The following is a 15,800-nucleotide window of genomic DNA, read 5'->3' on the forward strand; positions in this document are numbered from 1 at the left end:
ATCCAACATAAGCACACACCACTCTGGTTTTCACATCTGAGGCTCACTGTGGGGGAACCCACAGTGAGCTTTCATTGATTTTGGCCAACTGTCTACATGTACCCGGGAAACAACTTCACTTTCAGTGTTGGAAGCTGATTGGCAATGCCTTATTGGACTGAGAAAGGACAATTTCTTTCTAGTCCACTGATGCATAAACTGATGTGCTTTTAAATATCCCCCCCACAAGAAACTACATTCCAACAAGGGCCTTTGGGTCCCTTGGTACCTTTGCAAATACAGCTATAGATTGAGTGCCTTGGGGCTAAGGAGACATTCAGTAAAGTATTTGCCATGAAAGCGTGAGGACCTGGATTGGATCCCCAGGACCCACGTGAAAAGCCAGGCATGGTAGCATGCAACTGTGATCCTAGCACTTCAGAGGTAGAGACAGAGACAGGAGAATCGCCATCCAGTTAGTCTTGCTAAACTGGTGGGCTCCAGGTTCAGTGAAAGACCTTATCTCAAAGGGGAGGGGTGTGCACTTGTGATAGTTTAAGTGAGAAATGTCCCATAGTCTTCTGCATTTGAATACTTGGTACCCAATTGATGACACTGTATGGAAGGCTTAGGAGGTGTGGACTTGTTGCAAGTATGTTGTTGTTGGTTGGTTTTGCTCTTTTGAGGGGCCCGCCACCCAGATCCCAAATAAATCACACATGGAAGCTTATTCTCAATTATAAATGCCTTGTCTTAGCTTAGATTATTTCTAGCCAGCTTTCCTTAAATTATCCAGTCTATCTTTTGCCTCTGGGCCTTTATCTTTCTCTATTCCTGTGTACCTTTCTTTGTTTCTTACTCTGTGGCTTGCCGTGTATCTGGGTGGCTGGCCCCTGAGGTCCTCCTCCTTCTCTGTCTACTTCCCCCTTTCCTCCCAGATTTCTCCTTCTATTTCTTCTCTCTGCCTGCCAGCCCCACCTATCCTTTCTCCTGCCTTGCTATTGGCTGTTCAGCTCTTCATTAGACCATCAGGTGTTTTAGACAGGCACAGTAACCCAGCTTCACAGAGTTAAACAAATGCAACATAAACAAAAGTAACACACCTTAAACTAATATTCCCCAACATTTCCCCCTTTTTGTCTAAACAAAAGATGAAAGGATTTAACTTTAACATAGTAAGACTGTACACAATAAGAACAATTATCAAGTAAAGATTATATTCACAATGTAGTGAATTCCAGTTCATTTATGTCTGGCAAATTAAAAGAAAACACTTCATTATCTATCCTATCTTAGTGAATCTAAGGTTTTATACCTAATTTATTCTCTATTATAACTAAGGGTAATTGAAACTATAACTACCTAATCTTCAACTTCATCAAAGGCCCCAGAAGGATATAATATTATTTAAGTAAACAAAAAATGCATTCTAAAAACTCTAGAAATGACAAAGACATCTGACTGCCTGGACAGTCACCCAAAGTTTCTCTGCAATGTTGGGGGCATCCATCTCCAGCCTACAGGTCCATAGTATCTGGCAGACTTTTCAATGAAGCAGGAAATTTGAATGACTGTCCTACCTATATTGGAAAACTTTGTCAGTCACTTTGCTCTGTGTTCTGCAGAATGTCTGTCAGCTTCTTCTGTGAAGCAGGAACCCTGAAAGACCATCCCACATTGTTTTAGCAAAGTTCAGTGGTCAGTTACTTGTGGGTCCTGCATGTCCACTTTATACAATATCAAGCAGTCCAGGCAAGAGCAGCTTCTTGCCCAAACGGCTAGCCTTGCCACACTGAAAGCAAACTCCTTAATGAGTTTCTTTGATGCCCATCATTTCTGAAGTAAATTGGTGCTGCCAAAAACAGATGTGTCTCATTCTTATGAAAATCCCTAAGTTAACAAAACATTTTAAATGCCATATTCTGTAGATCTTTGAAAGGTTTGAAGGCCATCTATCTATCTAAAATATATCTCTATAGGATCTGGAAAGCATACCTAACATATCTACAATTTTGATCATTATAAATGACTAACCACTAATCTATGTTTCTTATTATCCTATATAGTTTATAATAATAGCTTTCAAAAACTAGAACTTCACCCTGCATTTCCAAATGAACTGCATAGGCACAATACCTCAAACAAAAATAGAAACATACATACAATATGTTGAAACAAAAATAAGCTTAAATTTTTATCAATATATAAAAATCCTTTAAACAGGGGCTGGAGAGATGGCTCAGAGGTTAAGAGTACTGACTGCTCTTCCAGAGGTCCTGAGTTCAATTCCCAGCAACCACATGGTGGCTCACAACCATCTGTAATGAGATCTGGTGCCCTCTTCTGACCTACAGTCATACATGCTGTGTACATAATAAATAAATCTTTAAAAAAAATTCTTTAAACAATTAGAGTAGAAAAATATATAGTGTAACAAAAATAAGTTTAAATTTGTATCAATATTCTATATTCCCCTAAATGGTAACAAACAACCATGACCCACCAAATAACCAAAGACCACTCACACACTCCCAACTCTTGGGAATGTGGGTGTAGTTTTCTCCATACTGCTTCCTTCTGTCTATGGATGAAGCATCTTTAGGGTCCCAGAGAAAAAATTTAAGTTAATGGCCAAGTCCTGGGAAGACTAGCTATAATCTTTGTTGATAGATATCACTTGTCAAGATTCAGGAGGTCTCCCTTCATCACACCTGATCCATATTATTCCTAAAGGAATCCACAACCTCTTGTCTTCTGTGGGAACAAAATTCAAAAACATTTTTTATTTCCATTTGACAAATACATTTTTTTACTTCTTTTTTAAAGTTAAGGCATTCCTAAAATATCTAGATTGGTTCAATTTAGTAGTCCAGTTCACAATCCCATGTCTCTTAGCAGCTTTTACTTGCTTGTCAGCATTTAAAACATTTAAAGTCAATACAATAACATACAAGATCCAGACTCCCTGTGTATTTCCCATTGCACATGACTTTTTTCTTTTACTGTCTCTTTAAAGACTTTGCTTTATTATTTTTTAATCTATTTATTTCTTTTTATGACTGTCTATACCCATTTTCTTTTCTTTCTTAAGCCTACACACATTGTTAAACACACTAGAACCTGTTTAGAGGTTTTTTCGTCTGGACCTCTTTTATTGTGTGTCTCTAGTCTTGTTTGACCTTGTGAGCAAACTTTAAACTGCTAAACCCCACAGGCTAGGACTTCTGACTCGCTTTGGCAGCTGGCTCCGCCTACTTCTAAGGCTGTGAAAGCCAAGCCTAAATCTCTTGGCTTGGAGGTATGTGCCTGAAAACTGAGTTCCAATTTCCTAAAGCTCTAGAATACTGATGCTAGCACTGTGGCAGGCATTTTTACTTCATTTTTTTGTTTCTACTTAAGGCACTAGCTGCTCAAGGACTCACTTGCCTGGCAGAAACTCTTAAAGGAGCTGTATCCCTTTTCTTTTTTTCTAAGCTTTCTCAGGTACTATGGAAATTCAAGCACCATGTTGGTACAGCAAAATGTTGTTTGTGTTTCTCTTTTGAGGAGCCTGCCACCCAGCTCCCAAATAAATCACACATGGAGGCTTATTCTTGATGATAAATGCCTGGCCTTTGCTTGGCTTGTTTCTAGCCAACTTTTCTTAACTTAAAATTATCCCATCTATTTTTGGCCTTGGGGCTTTCATCTTTCTCTATTCCTGTATACCTTTCTTTCCTTTGTACTCTGTGGCTTGCTTTGTAGCTGGGTGGCTGAGTGACTGGCCCCTGAAGTCCTCCTCTTTCCTCTCTCTTTCCTTCTCCTTTTTCCTCCCAGATTTTTCCTTCTATTAATTCTCTCTGCCTGCCAGCCCCATCTATCCTTTCTCCTGCCTTGCTATTGGCTGTTCAGGTCTTTATTAGACCATCAGGTGTTTTAGATAGGCACAATAATCCAGCTTCACAGAGTTTAACAAATGCAACATAAACAGAAGTAACACCTTAAAATAACATTCTACCACAGTATGTCACTGAGGGTGGCTTTGGGAGTTTAAAGAATGAAGCCATTTCAGGGTTTACTCTCTCTGCTTCCTTTTGGTGGTTCAAGATGTGAGCCCTCAGCTTTCTGCTCCTGCAACCATGTCTGCCTGCTGCCATGACTCCCAGCCACAATGGGTTTTTATTCTTCTGGAACTGTAAGCCCAAATAAATCTTTCTCTGAGTGCCCTCAGCCATGGTGTTTTATCTCAATACTAAAGAAGTAACGCAACACATGGCATTGGTCTCTGGTCTCCATATGTAAGCACGCACACATACACATGCAAAAGAGAGAGCGGGATCCCACCTATGATGGGGTGTCGCTGTACTGCGCTGGTAACTGGTGACAAGCCCGACAAGCCAGGACTCTCACATTGAGATAGTCACTTTGCAGCCTGAGGACACCGATGAGCTTTGGAGGGCAGGCAAACACCTCAGAATTCCAAGAACCAGAGTCCCGGAGAGTCAGTCACCTCGTGATACAGACCAGGAGGGAGTCTGTGTTCGTGCCTTGAAATGAGGGGATCATAGAATCCAAACTCTTGTTTTTAGCAGAACCCGTAGAATCCAGACCCGGGCTGGGCTGCTGGAAGAGACTGACTAATTGTGGGATAAACTTTTCCATGTGGTCACACCTGTTTGAACAAACTGCTTCTGTAGGGTGTGTGTGAGAATTGAATGAAATAGTGGCAGGAAATCCACAGTGCTTACTGTCTCAGTTGGGTAACTGTTTTCAGCATTTTTAGATAAGTGAATTTCTAACAAGAGTAAAAACATCAGACACAGTAAAGCACCCAGCAAAGGAAAGATGCTAGACTCAGTCCCCAACTGTGTGACCTGATAATTCTGCATCCGCCATTGCAGGCAGAAGCAAGTTCTCTGCATGACAGATATTGCAGTCACCCCGGAGATAGTAATGGTGACCAGGAAATATGATCGAGCAAGCCAGCCAGGAACAATTGATGCCTCACTTCATGGCCTTCTTAACTGACACTATCTGCATTTCCCAGCAGAGGCCCCAGACACTGGCAGTTGACACCACGAAAACCATATGCTGTCCAGCAGTCAGACCCAAGCCGCCAGGTTGGCTGCTCTGACTCTTTCTTAGGCCTCTTCCTGTCTGTTCCACAGCAGCCAGATCAGCTCTGTGTGGTCTGGGCTGTGTCCTCCAAACACAGCTTTATTGCCCAAACTTTGCAGAGCTACACTGTCAAACAGAAGAGCTAGAAGCAAAGGTGTAGGCCCCTACCAAGCCTGCACTGAACTGTTGAACTGTGTGCTGCACAGGACCAAAAAGGTTGCTGAAGAGGAGAAAGAGGAAAAGGAGGAGGGAGAGGAGGAGGGGGGACAGGAGGAAGAGGAAGAGGAGGAGGGGGGACAGGAGAAAGAGGAAGAGGAGGAGGGAGAACAGGATGAGGAAGAGGAGGAGGGAGAACAGGAGGAAGAGGAGGAGGGAGAACAGGAGGAGGAAGAGGAGGAGGGAGAACAGGAGGAGGAGGAGGAGGAGGGAGAACAGGAGGAGGAGGAAGAAGAAGAGAAAAGGTCAGAAAGATCAAGTCTGAAATGGTGGCTTATGCCTGTAATCTCCACATGGGAGTCAGAGGCTGGACGACTGGCACAAGTATGAGGCAAGAGTGAGCTATGGAGTGAGTGAGAACCTTTCCTAAAATACTACACACACACACACAATCATGCATACACACATGCACACACACACACACACACACACACACGCACACACGCACTCAGGCACACACACATGCATGCATACACAACACACACACACATTCTCCAAAAACAATTATAAAATGGAACGTCGGGTAGCAGGTGATTGGAGTGCAATTTTTAGGCAAGATGACAAGGGATGGAAAAGGGGCCAGCAGCTCCTCCCTCCTAGTGTTATGCTTAAAAACGTAAAGTTCTTCACCTTTAACCAAAGCACTGGCCACCCAGACCCACTCCCTGCGTCTTCTCCCCATTTGACTGAGTTCTAAGCCCTCAATATGTCAAATGACTTTAGACAATCCCCTCTCCAAGGACGCCTTTAGTGCCTCGCAGCAAAATCTGGCTTTTGAACATCAGAAACTAAGTAGTACCCCAGTCTGTCTCTCTGTGGTCACCTCTTTGCGATGTCACACATGTCTCAGGTGAAGTGAGGCCAAATGTGAACTATGGAAGCACATGGATAATTGAGCAGACATCAGAACCTAACTGTGCATAAGCCTGCACCGTGTCTAGATGCTGTAGTAGTAGCCAGAAGACAAAGATCTGTGGGATAGGGTGGGTGTCCTCAAAGACCAGGGCAGTCTGAGCAGTGAGGAATTGGGGTCAGATGAGAGACCTCTCAATGTTACTGGTGCATCTTTTTTTTTGGTTTATCGAGACAGGGTTTCTCTCTGTGCCTTTCCTGGAACTCACTTGGTAGCCCAGACTGGCCTCAAACTCACAGAGATCCACCTGGCTCTGCCTCCCGAGTGCTGGGATTAAAGGCGCATCATTTTTTTTTTAACTGTGCAAAAGCTATCATATTTTACTTTTGCGGTTTTCTATTCCTGTTCCTTCTTTGTTAGTGCTGCTGTTAGAAAACACCACACCGGGTGGTTTAAATAACAGAAATTTATTTCTAGGGTTCTGAAGGATGGAAACCCAAGATCAAGGTATGGGCAAGGCTGATTTTTCCTGAGGCCTCTCTGGCTCACAGGAGCCCACTTTCTGACTGTCTTTCACATGGTCTTTGCTCTGAGCATGTGCATTCTCTGTGTCGATTTAGTATGTCCACACATCATCATCCTATAAGGATTAAGGCGCATGCATATAATCCCATTTACACTTTATCACCTCTCTAAGGGTTCTATCTCCAAATACAGTCTCACTGGAGGAAGAAAGGCTTCAACATACGATTTTTAGAGAGTTCAGTCTACAACAGCTGCCCCCTAACAGCTGGTTTAGCACCAAGGCTAAACCAACACACTCCTCAACCTTCCCTGGTGCCTTCCAGCCTATAGCACTGAGGAGTTCCATCTACTTTCATTAGTTACAACCATCCATCCATTCACTTGCCATTTTGGGTCTTTTTTTTTTTTTTTTTCCTGGCAATAGGTGAGGCAGTTCTTTGAGAAAAAAATGCTTTTTTAAAATCAACTCTTGGAAATCCAACACATCATTCGACAAGGCATCTTTCCTTTCAGAGCCTGAAAGCAAGGCATTATTGAGTACGAGAGATTAACCTACAGACACAGTTTATTCCCGCCTCCCCAGGGGTGAATACCTTTTTAGACAAACGAATACCGTTGAAATCGATAACACTGTCTTCTCAGATGTAAAGGGAAGGGATTTAATGAGGAATCTAGAAGGAGGAAGAGTTGCCGGGGAATTAAAGGTGACTTCTAAGAAGCAGATGACAAAGAGGGTTCCTGCAACCGGGCTGCAGCTGACTCTCACACACTAGCAGAGATGTTGTTCGTGCTCTATTTCCACACAAATACTAACTCCCCTATCCGGTCATTACCACGCCCGACACAGGGGTATGAACTTTCCCTGTGTGCTACCATTTGATTTAATACCGAGGAAGAGCAATTAAAATATAAAAATATGCTCTCCCCTTCCACACACACCCCCTCGCCACACAACCTGGGTGTGAATTGAGGGTGGGCTGACCAAGGCAAGTGGCAGTGGGGTTCCACGTAGCGGTCATGCCTAACAGTGACTCCTAGGAGGTGAGGGTCAGTGAATTTGGTGAGTGGTTGATTATGAGATAAGGGGAAAGGACAGTCATAGTGTCTGCCTCTCCCAGGTCCCTGTGTAAAGAAGCCAGATATGGATCCAAGAATTAGACTTTTTCTGTACAGCAGCAGAACCGCCCAAGTGGGGTGGGTACCAGGTTGAGAACATTTGAGACTAACAAACTGTGGAGAAATCTGTGGTCAAAGGGCACCTAGAAAAATTAACTTCTCTCTCTCCCACCTTGTACTCTCTCTCTCTCTCTCTCTCTCTCTCTCTCTCTCTCTCTCTCTCTCTCTCTCTCTCTCTCTCTCTCTCATACACACACATATATACATACACACTTCACATAATAACAAGTGACTCACATTAGAGAGTATCTGTAGTCCTAATCCTCTATGAAGTCCAGATTTATCTGAGCTGAATAGAATTTACACAGTATTGCTGGTTTGTTCATGTTTGCAGACGAAGAGATTCCGCAGCCAGCTTGCCCTGCCACAGCACGTTCATTTCGTGGCAGTCTTTCCAAACAGCTGTCTCTGGAGCCGCCTGCTGGACAGTGGAGAGCCCTGTGCGTCAGGGATCGCTAGGGCAAGTGCCTCTCCAAGCTAAACGGGAGAATCGCCCGACTACACTCTGCTCCATGAATTCCCCACTGCGTAAGAGTCAAATCACCCCGAATGTTCCTCTGAGCTTATGGATACTTTGATTCAGGAAATGAGGCAACCACGTGAGGTCCTCTAAAACTCAGGGCCCTTTGCTTGAATCTACTGTTGACATGGTTTTGAAAAATGGGGAGAAATATGGATCATGAGCTATCCACCATCTGCCATAGCTTACCCTCAACATATAAATGCTAGTGTTTATTCCCTGCCCAACAAATAAAGAATATAGATTCTGAACCTGCCTCATTTCTCCCGTAACAGAATACTAGCAATACATCACAGTTGCCTTATTCTCCCCACCCCGTTAAGTGATGTATTTTGAGAACTTTCCACTTGGGGGCAGAACTTTCTCACATATATATCTGAAGAGTTTTCCACAGAAGTTGAATTGCTATGGCAAAAAGAAAACAAAGTTGTTATTTTGATAGGGAAAAAAAAAATGTGTCCCGTCCCTTCCCGCTCAGCGCTGTGAGTCTTTTTCTCAGTCTGCCAACACTGCACTGGTTGTGCTTTTTAACATCTTTGTTTATCCGAGGATTGAAAATGGTCCCATAGTTGAGCAGTGGTGGCCCATACCTTTAATTCCAGCACCCGAGAGGCAGAGGCAGGCAGATCTCTGGGAGTTCAAGGCCAGCCTGGTCTACAGAGTGAGTTCCAGGACAGCCAGCGCTACACAGAAAAACCTAACTTGAAAAACAATAACAACAACAAAAAGAAAATAAAATGGTCCCACAACTTCAGGGTTATCTTGTAGCTAGAGTTTTCCTGCCTGGCCCACAGTCAGGACAAATCTCTCTCAGCTGCCAGTCCCACAGTCACTCAGACCCGACCAAGTAAGCACAGAGACTTATATTGCTTACAAACTGTATGGCCGTGGCAGGCTTCTTACTAACTGTTCTTACAGCTTAAATTATTCCATTTCTATAAATCTATACCTTGCTCAGCCTGCTTTCTTATAGAACCCAGGACCACCAGCCTAGGGATGTCCTCACCCACAATAGGCTGGGTCCTCCTCCATTTATCATTAATTAAGAAAATGCCCTACAGGCTTGCCTGCTTACAGCCCTGTCTTCTAGAAGCATTTCTCAGTTGAGTTTCCCTCCTCGCAGATGACTATCACTTGTGTCAAGATGACATAGAACTAGCCAGCCCAGAAACCTCTGCTGGGAATTTCTGAAAGTGTGTTCCTTTATAATGGGAGATTTGTAAGTGGAAATGAAGCCTCTTGTCCCTCTTGCCTGCCTGTTATGTGGGCTATGGTGTTAAGATGTGATAGGAGGAATTTCTGCCGCCATATTGTAGTCATGGAATGAAAAGTTCTCAAAATGCTAAGATGGTGTGTAAGTGGAGGTGGAGCTTTTCTGTCCAGACCACTTGGTCTCAAATAAACACACAAAAGCTTATATTAATTACAAAATGCTCATTTTCTAGCTCAGGCTTATTATTAACTAGCTCTTACATTGAAACTAACCCATTTCTATTCATCTATGTATTGCCACTTGGCCATGGCTTTCTAGCATCTTGCTTCTTGGGTAGTTCACTGGTGTCTCTCTCAACTCCCCCTTCTTCATCCGAGTCTTCAGTTTGATTGCTCCACCTAACCTTATCCTGCCTTGCTATTGGCCAAACAACTTTATTATTAACCAATGGGAGTAATACATATTCACACTGTACGGAAGGGTCATCCCACAGCAATGGTGGATGGGAGCAAAGGAAATGTGATAATCTCTTGAAGACACCACAGAGCAGCAAGCACACTCCATTCTGGAATTGCCTGCCACACATACATTTCTCAAGTAAATAATGAAATTATTATAGTTTAAATTCGTGTAAGTCAGATAGTCTGTAACCCAAAGCTGAAGGCAAATCTCAGAGGACCTGGGTTAGCAATTTCAGCCATCCCCTTCACTGACATGTAAGCCCAGGAACAAGAAGAGCTCACTCTCTTGGTGCTCTGTGTCAGCCAGCCAGGAACCAGGACAGTACACATGAGTACCTGTTTAGTGCAGGAATGAGCACAAGTAACAGAAAATAGTCACTGAATACATGAATTGAGGGACAAAGGAAATGGAAGAAGATACAAAGGGACTTGATCCATGCTCCACAGTAGGATGTGTGCTTAATGTCTGAAAAACACTGTGCCCAAGAGTTTATTGATCAATTTCTTGTCTATGGTTAGAAGGTAAGAACAGGAGAGTCCCGTGTTCAGCCTGCTCTATGGCTAACCTAACTGTGGTGGTTTGAATGAAAATGGCCCCCATAGGTCCACAAGGAGTGGTACTATTAGGAGATACAGCCTTGTTGGAGTTGATGTGCCCTTATTGGAGGAAGTATGTCACTGGGGTGGGCTTTGAGGTTTCAGATGCTCAAGCCAGGCCCAGTGGCACCCTCTCTTCCTGCTGCCTGCAGATCTGGATGTAGAGCTCTCAGGTACTTCTCCAGCAACATATCTGTCTGTGCACTGCCATGCTCCCCATCATGATGGTAATGGGCTAAACCTCTGAACCTGTAAGCCAGCCCCAATGAAATGTTTTCCTTTATAAGAGTCGCTGCGGTCATGGCGTCTCTTCACAGCAATAGAAACCCTCACTAAGACACTGGGTAACTGGTCTCAGGAAGACTACAGATACACAGGAAAGCCTTCATTTCTTGTTTCTTAACTCCTGCAGCCTGTTGTTTGTGGCTATTTTCTCCAAATTCAAGTGTTTGTTAAGGTTCTAGCAGTGACAACATTTAGAAGCCCCAGGAACCTCCTGAGATAAGATTTGTAAGGCCTCTCCCCAAGGTGATACAAGCAGTAGGAGACTCCTGACTGGCCAATCAAAGCTGCCTGCACGTTGCACAGGGAACCCCAGGGGAAAGCAGCTCTTGTGAGTCATCGTCTGCTGGGGACATTCCTTGGGTGCTGTAGCTGGAGTCATCTATGCTTCTGAAAGTGACCCTGCGCCCGTACTCTGTAAGTAAGCCCAATAAACACACTGGCTCACCCAACTGGACTCTGGTGAAATTATTACAGCGATCCCTCACTGGTGCCTGTTCTGGAGTGAATACATCTGTTCAACATCTCTCCCAAGGAAAAAGTCGCACAACACTCAGAAAAGACTAATGATTTCCTGGAAATAATGAGAGGTACCTTTTGCCTTTCATTACACCCCCAGCATCCTTATCCCTGACTTGTGGAAGGGGTCAGAAGGTGCGGTATATCTGAAAACTGAGCTGGGCAGAAATGATGGATGGTGAGTGCGAGCCAGCCTATCCCTCTTTCTCCACATTCTTCCCTCTCATCGGACATTTGTTCCTTAGGCTGTAAGGTCTGCAGACTCATTGGGGGTAAGGTTTTCTTCCATGTAAATGTCATAGTAAGCAGTCTAGCATGTGGTGTGGTGCAGGAAGTGCTGGGAAGCAGGCCCTCTTTCTAATCTGGCTTTATGTGAGCTGGTATTTTGATTCCTATTTTATACCTCTACCAGAGATGCTCAGCCAGCTTCTCACCTCGTTTCTCAACAAATTTTAGAAAGTTTTTTTTTTTTTTTGGCACGCGTTAATTATACATAAAACGAAGTTTCACTGTGACATTTTCATACATGTCTAATGTACTTTGATCTCTGCCCTTTTTCGCTCTCCTCAATCCCCTTTTAACAAGTTTTAAAATACGTTCAGAACCTACAGGCACAAAATATACAAAATGATCCAGAACTGGGGAGATGGCTCCGTGGATCAAGGCTCTGCCTGTTACGAAGTCCAAAGACTTGAGTTTTTTATGATTTTTTTTTTTTTTTTTTGGTTTTCGAGACAGGGTTTCTCTGTGTAGCTTTGAGCCTTTCCTGGATCTCCCTCTGTAGACCAGGCTGGCCTAGAACTCACAAAGAACCGTCTGGCTCTGCCTCCCAAGTGCTGGGATTAAAGGTGTGCGCTGCCGCTGCCGCCACCACCACCACCACCCCCCGGCCTGAGTTTTGTCTGAAGGACTGACATGGTGGAAGGAAAGAACCCATGGCCGAAGTTTTCCTCTGGCCTCCATACACACGTCATGGTTTGTGTGCACACGTGCTCAATTTCACACACACACACACACACACACACACACACACACACCCTCACATGCATACACCAAATAAATAAAAATGTAACAAGAAAGAATACAGGGGGTGGAGAGATGGCTGAGTGGTTAAGAGCACAGGCTGCTGTTGCCGAGGACCAGGGTTCTGTTACCAGAACCTACTTGGTGGCCAAGTCCAAGCTGTCCTCAGTGTTGGTTTCTGGTGAGGCCTCTTCTGGCTGGTGGACTGCTTCAGACAGGAAAGCATATACCTATGCTCATGGTGATGGGAACAGAACAACAGAAGCTTAAATATGGGATATGTGACTCTATCAGTGATGGTGGCGGTTGTGATGGTAAATCTGGCAGTGCCCTAATGGCGAAGAAAACTACAGTCTTGAGCCAGGCCCTAACCTGAGGCACCTGAGAAGTGAAAGAGGAATATGGATTAAGAATAGGCAAACAGCCAGGTGGTTTTGGCGTACGCCTTTAATCCCAGCACTTGGAAGGCAGAGGCAGGTGGATCTCTGTGAGTTCGAGGCCAGCCTGGGCTACCAAGTGAGTTCCAGGAAAGGCACAAAGCTACACAGAGAAACCCTGTCTCAAAAAACCAAAAAAAAAAAAAAAAAAAAAAAAAAAAAAAAAAAAAAAAAAAAAAAAAAGAAAAGAAAAGAAAAAGAAAAAAAAGAAAGAAAGGCAAACATCGCAGAAAGAAATTCTCCGGGCCTCTAAGGGTTAAGATGAACGAGACTCGGAGGTCGGGACAAAGTGGGTTCTGAGTAGGGTACTGAGTAGGGTGTCTGTGGAAACTTCCCGTCATGTCTTCCCAGTCTGGGGGTCTAGGACCCTAGGTTGTTGGGGCTAAAGGGTCGGACTTCCTTCCCCAAGACAGCTGGGACAACTTGGGGTGCAGGGAACCATTATGCAGCGACCTCAACAGTGAGCACCTTCCAGGGAAAAGGTGGGGGGCGCTCTGCAGAGGGGACAGGGCTCTGCAGGGCGCTGGCTGGCGCAGCACCTCCCGGACTGGCCAGACCGGTTCCCTGGGCGGAACCCAGCCGCTTCCCCCAGCCTTCCTGAGCACTACCGCCCAGATGCCCGAAAGCTCTCAGATAAGCACAGCACACCATCTTCACCTGTTCGCCCTGTAACCGTCCAAGCTGCCCATCTCTGTGCAGGGACACCTTAAGGGCCGCCATTCACTGCCGTGCATGGCCTGGATGTGCCTGCCTGTTTGGCCGAGCCCGTGTTCTCGCGACTCCTTTACTAACGAGTTTAATAATATCTTAGGGAAAGTGGTGAAATATGAATCTGTTGCACGGACTTGTTGCTTGTAAATTCTTAAATAGAAATGCGTAACTGAGTAGAGCGGTTTTTGTTTTTTTTTTTTTTTTAAGCAACTGTCCGTTTTCTGTGATGGGTTTGGAAAAAACTGTTTTATGTGTATGAGCGTTTTGTCTGCATGTATGATATGTGCACCATGTGCGTGCATGACTGGTGCCCACGGAGGCCAGAAGAGGGCGTGGGATCCCCTGGAACTGGAGTTACAATGGCTGCATGCCACTATGTGGGTGGGTGCTGGGAATCAAATCCGAGTCCCCTGGAAGGGCAGCCAGTGCTCTTAACTGCTGAGCAGTCTCTCCAAGTCCTCTTTTCATTTGCATCCAGGTGGTTTTTGTTTTGTTTTGTTTTGTTTTTGTTGTTCTTGTCCAACTCTGGGGATGTAATTTCAACCTCTTTCACCTTTATAACAAACCAGTTCTTAATTGCTCTGTGGTCTTGTTGGCTCACTGGGTCTTAAGGTTTGGAAATGCATTTAAAAGAAAGGAGCTGATGAAGGTACTCTTTGAGGCTCATTTGTGCTTGGGAATCAATGTCCAGCTCTGCTTCCTGCTTTAGTTCCGCTGGAATACGTGGTGTGAAAGGCAGTGTCCCATCAGCTTGGGACTCGGGCCTGCTCTACCACGTTCTGGTTGTGTGACCTTGGGAAAGTTTTAATACCTTGGACACACCTGGAAAACCACTCATGAGATGGTGTAGATAAAAATCTAAAATGGTCCATTCACCTTAGGCTGATAAGAGAATAAGAAACAGTGATTTATTTTATTGCTCGGTGTGTACAAACAGCAGTAGGGGAAGAGTTAAAACATTGTCTATGAATGCCTTTGTCTATCCTTTCGGGCTTCTATTTCCTCCCAAATCATGCTTGCTGTTCGTTATATACTGAAATGGATGCTGTGTCCATGAGACACTAGCTGATCACATTTCCTAATCCTTTAAATAGAGTAGGGATTGTTGTTAGCCCCAGAAGATAGCTTGGCTGACAAGTATATTGGAGAATCTAGGAGCAGAAAGGTGGAGGGAGGAATGGCCTCTTTTGTATTTAGGATTAGTGGGTGTAATTACTCTAGCCCTGTTTCCAACTGGTTTCTTGCTGTGCGTTATATAAGTGTTCTTTTTGAAATGGACTCCAAAGGCTGCTTGGTTTTGGTCAACAACCAACGTATCGTTTTGACAGTAAACAAGGTCCTTTTTTTTCCTTGCTTCTTGCACCTGCATATGGACTCCTGATGTCCTTATGTTTTATTACTCATGCTCTTGCCGAAAAGCACATTGTCCTCTTCAATTAAAAGGGTTTCTAAGCCACAAGTGGACTTTATTAGTATTCATTCTCTCTTTGAAACTTGATCATCAGGCTTTAATGAAAAGATAGTTAAACTAAATAGTAGTTAAGTTAACATTATAAATACTTAAATTTTTTTAAATCATGAACTGGAGAGATGGATTAGCAGTTAAGAGCACTGGCTACTCTTCTAGAGGACCCGGGTTTAGTTCCCAGCACCCACAAAGTGACTTACTACATTGGGGTAAGTCATAAGGGGATCTGATACCCTCTCCTGGCCTCCATGGCACTTCACAGACATACAGGTAGACAAAATGCCCACACATAAAATAGAAATCTTTTTTTTTCATTTTTCTTTATTAAGAAATTTTCTACTCACTCCACATACTATCCACAACCCCCCCTTCCCTCCTCCCACCCCAGCCCTCTTTCCCAAGCCACCCCGCAACCCCACATCCCCCAAATCGAGGTCTCCCAAGGGGATTCAGTGGAGCCCAGCACACTGAGCCTAGGCAGGTCCAAGCCCTTTCCCACTGCACCAAGACTATGCAAGGTGTCACATCACAGGCACCGGATTCCAGAAGCCTGCCCATAGACCAGGGACAGATCCCGATCCCCCTGCCTTGGTGCCCCCCAAACAGTTTGAGCCAAACAACCGTAAAGACAAATCTTTAAAAAAAATTTAATTGTAAGAGGAATAAGAGACTAACTCTTAATTTTGAACACTAGTATCTAGGATAAGACTTCCTGAAAGGACT

This window comes from Peromyscus californicus, unplaced genomic scaffold, assembly GCF_007827085.1.
Source record: "Peromyscus californicus insignis strain IS unplaced genomic scaffold, ASM782708v3 Scaffold_20__1_contigs__length_68692818, whole genome shotgun sequence".
Lineage (NCBI taxonomy): Eukaryota > Metazoa > Chordata > Mammalia > Rodentia > Cricetidae > Peromyscus > Peromyscus californicus.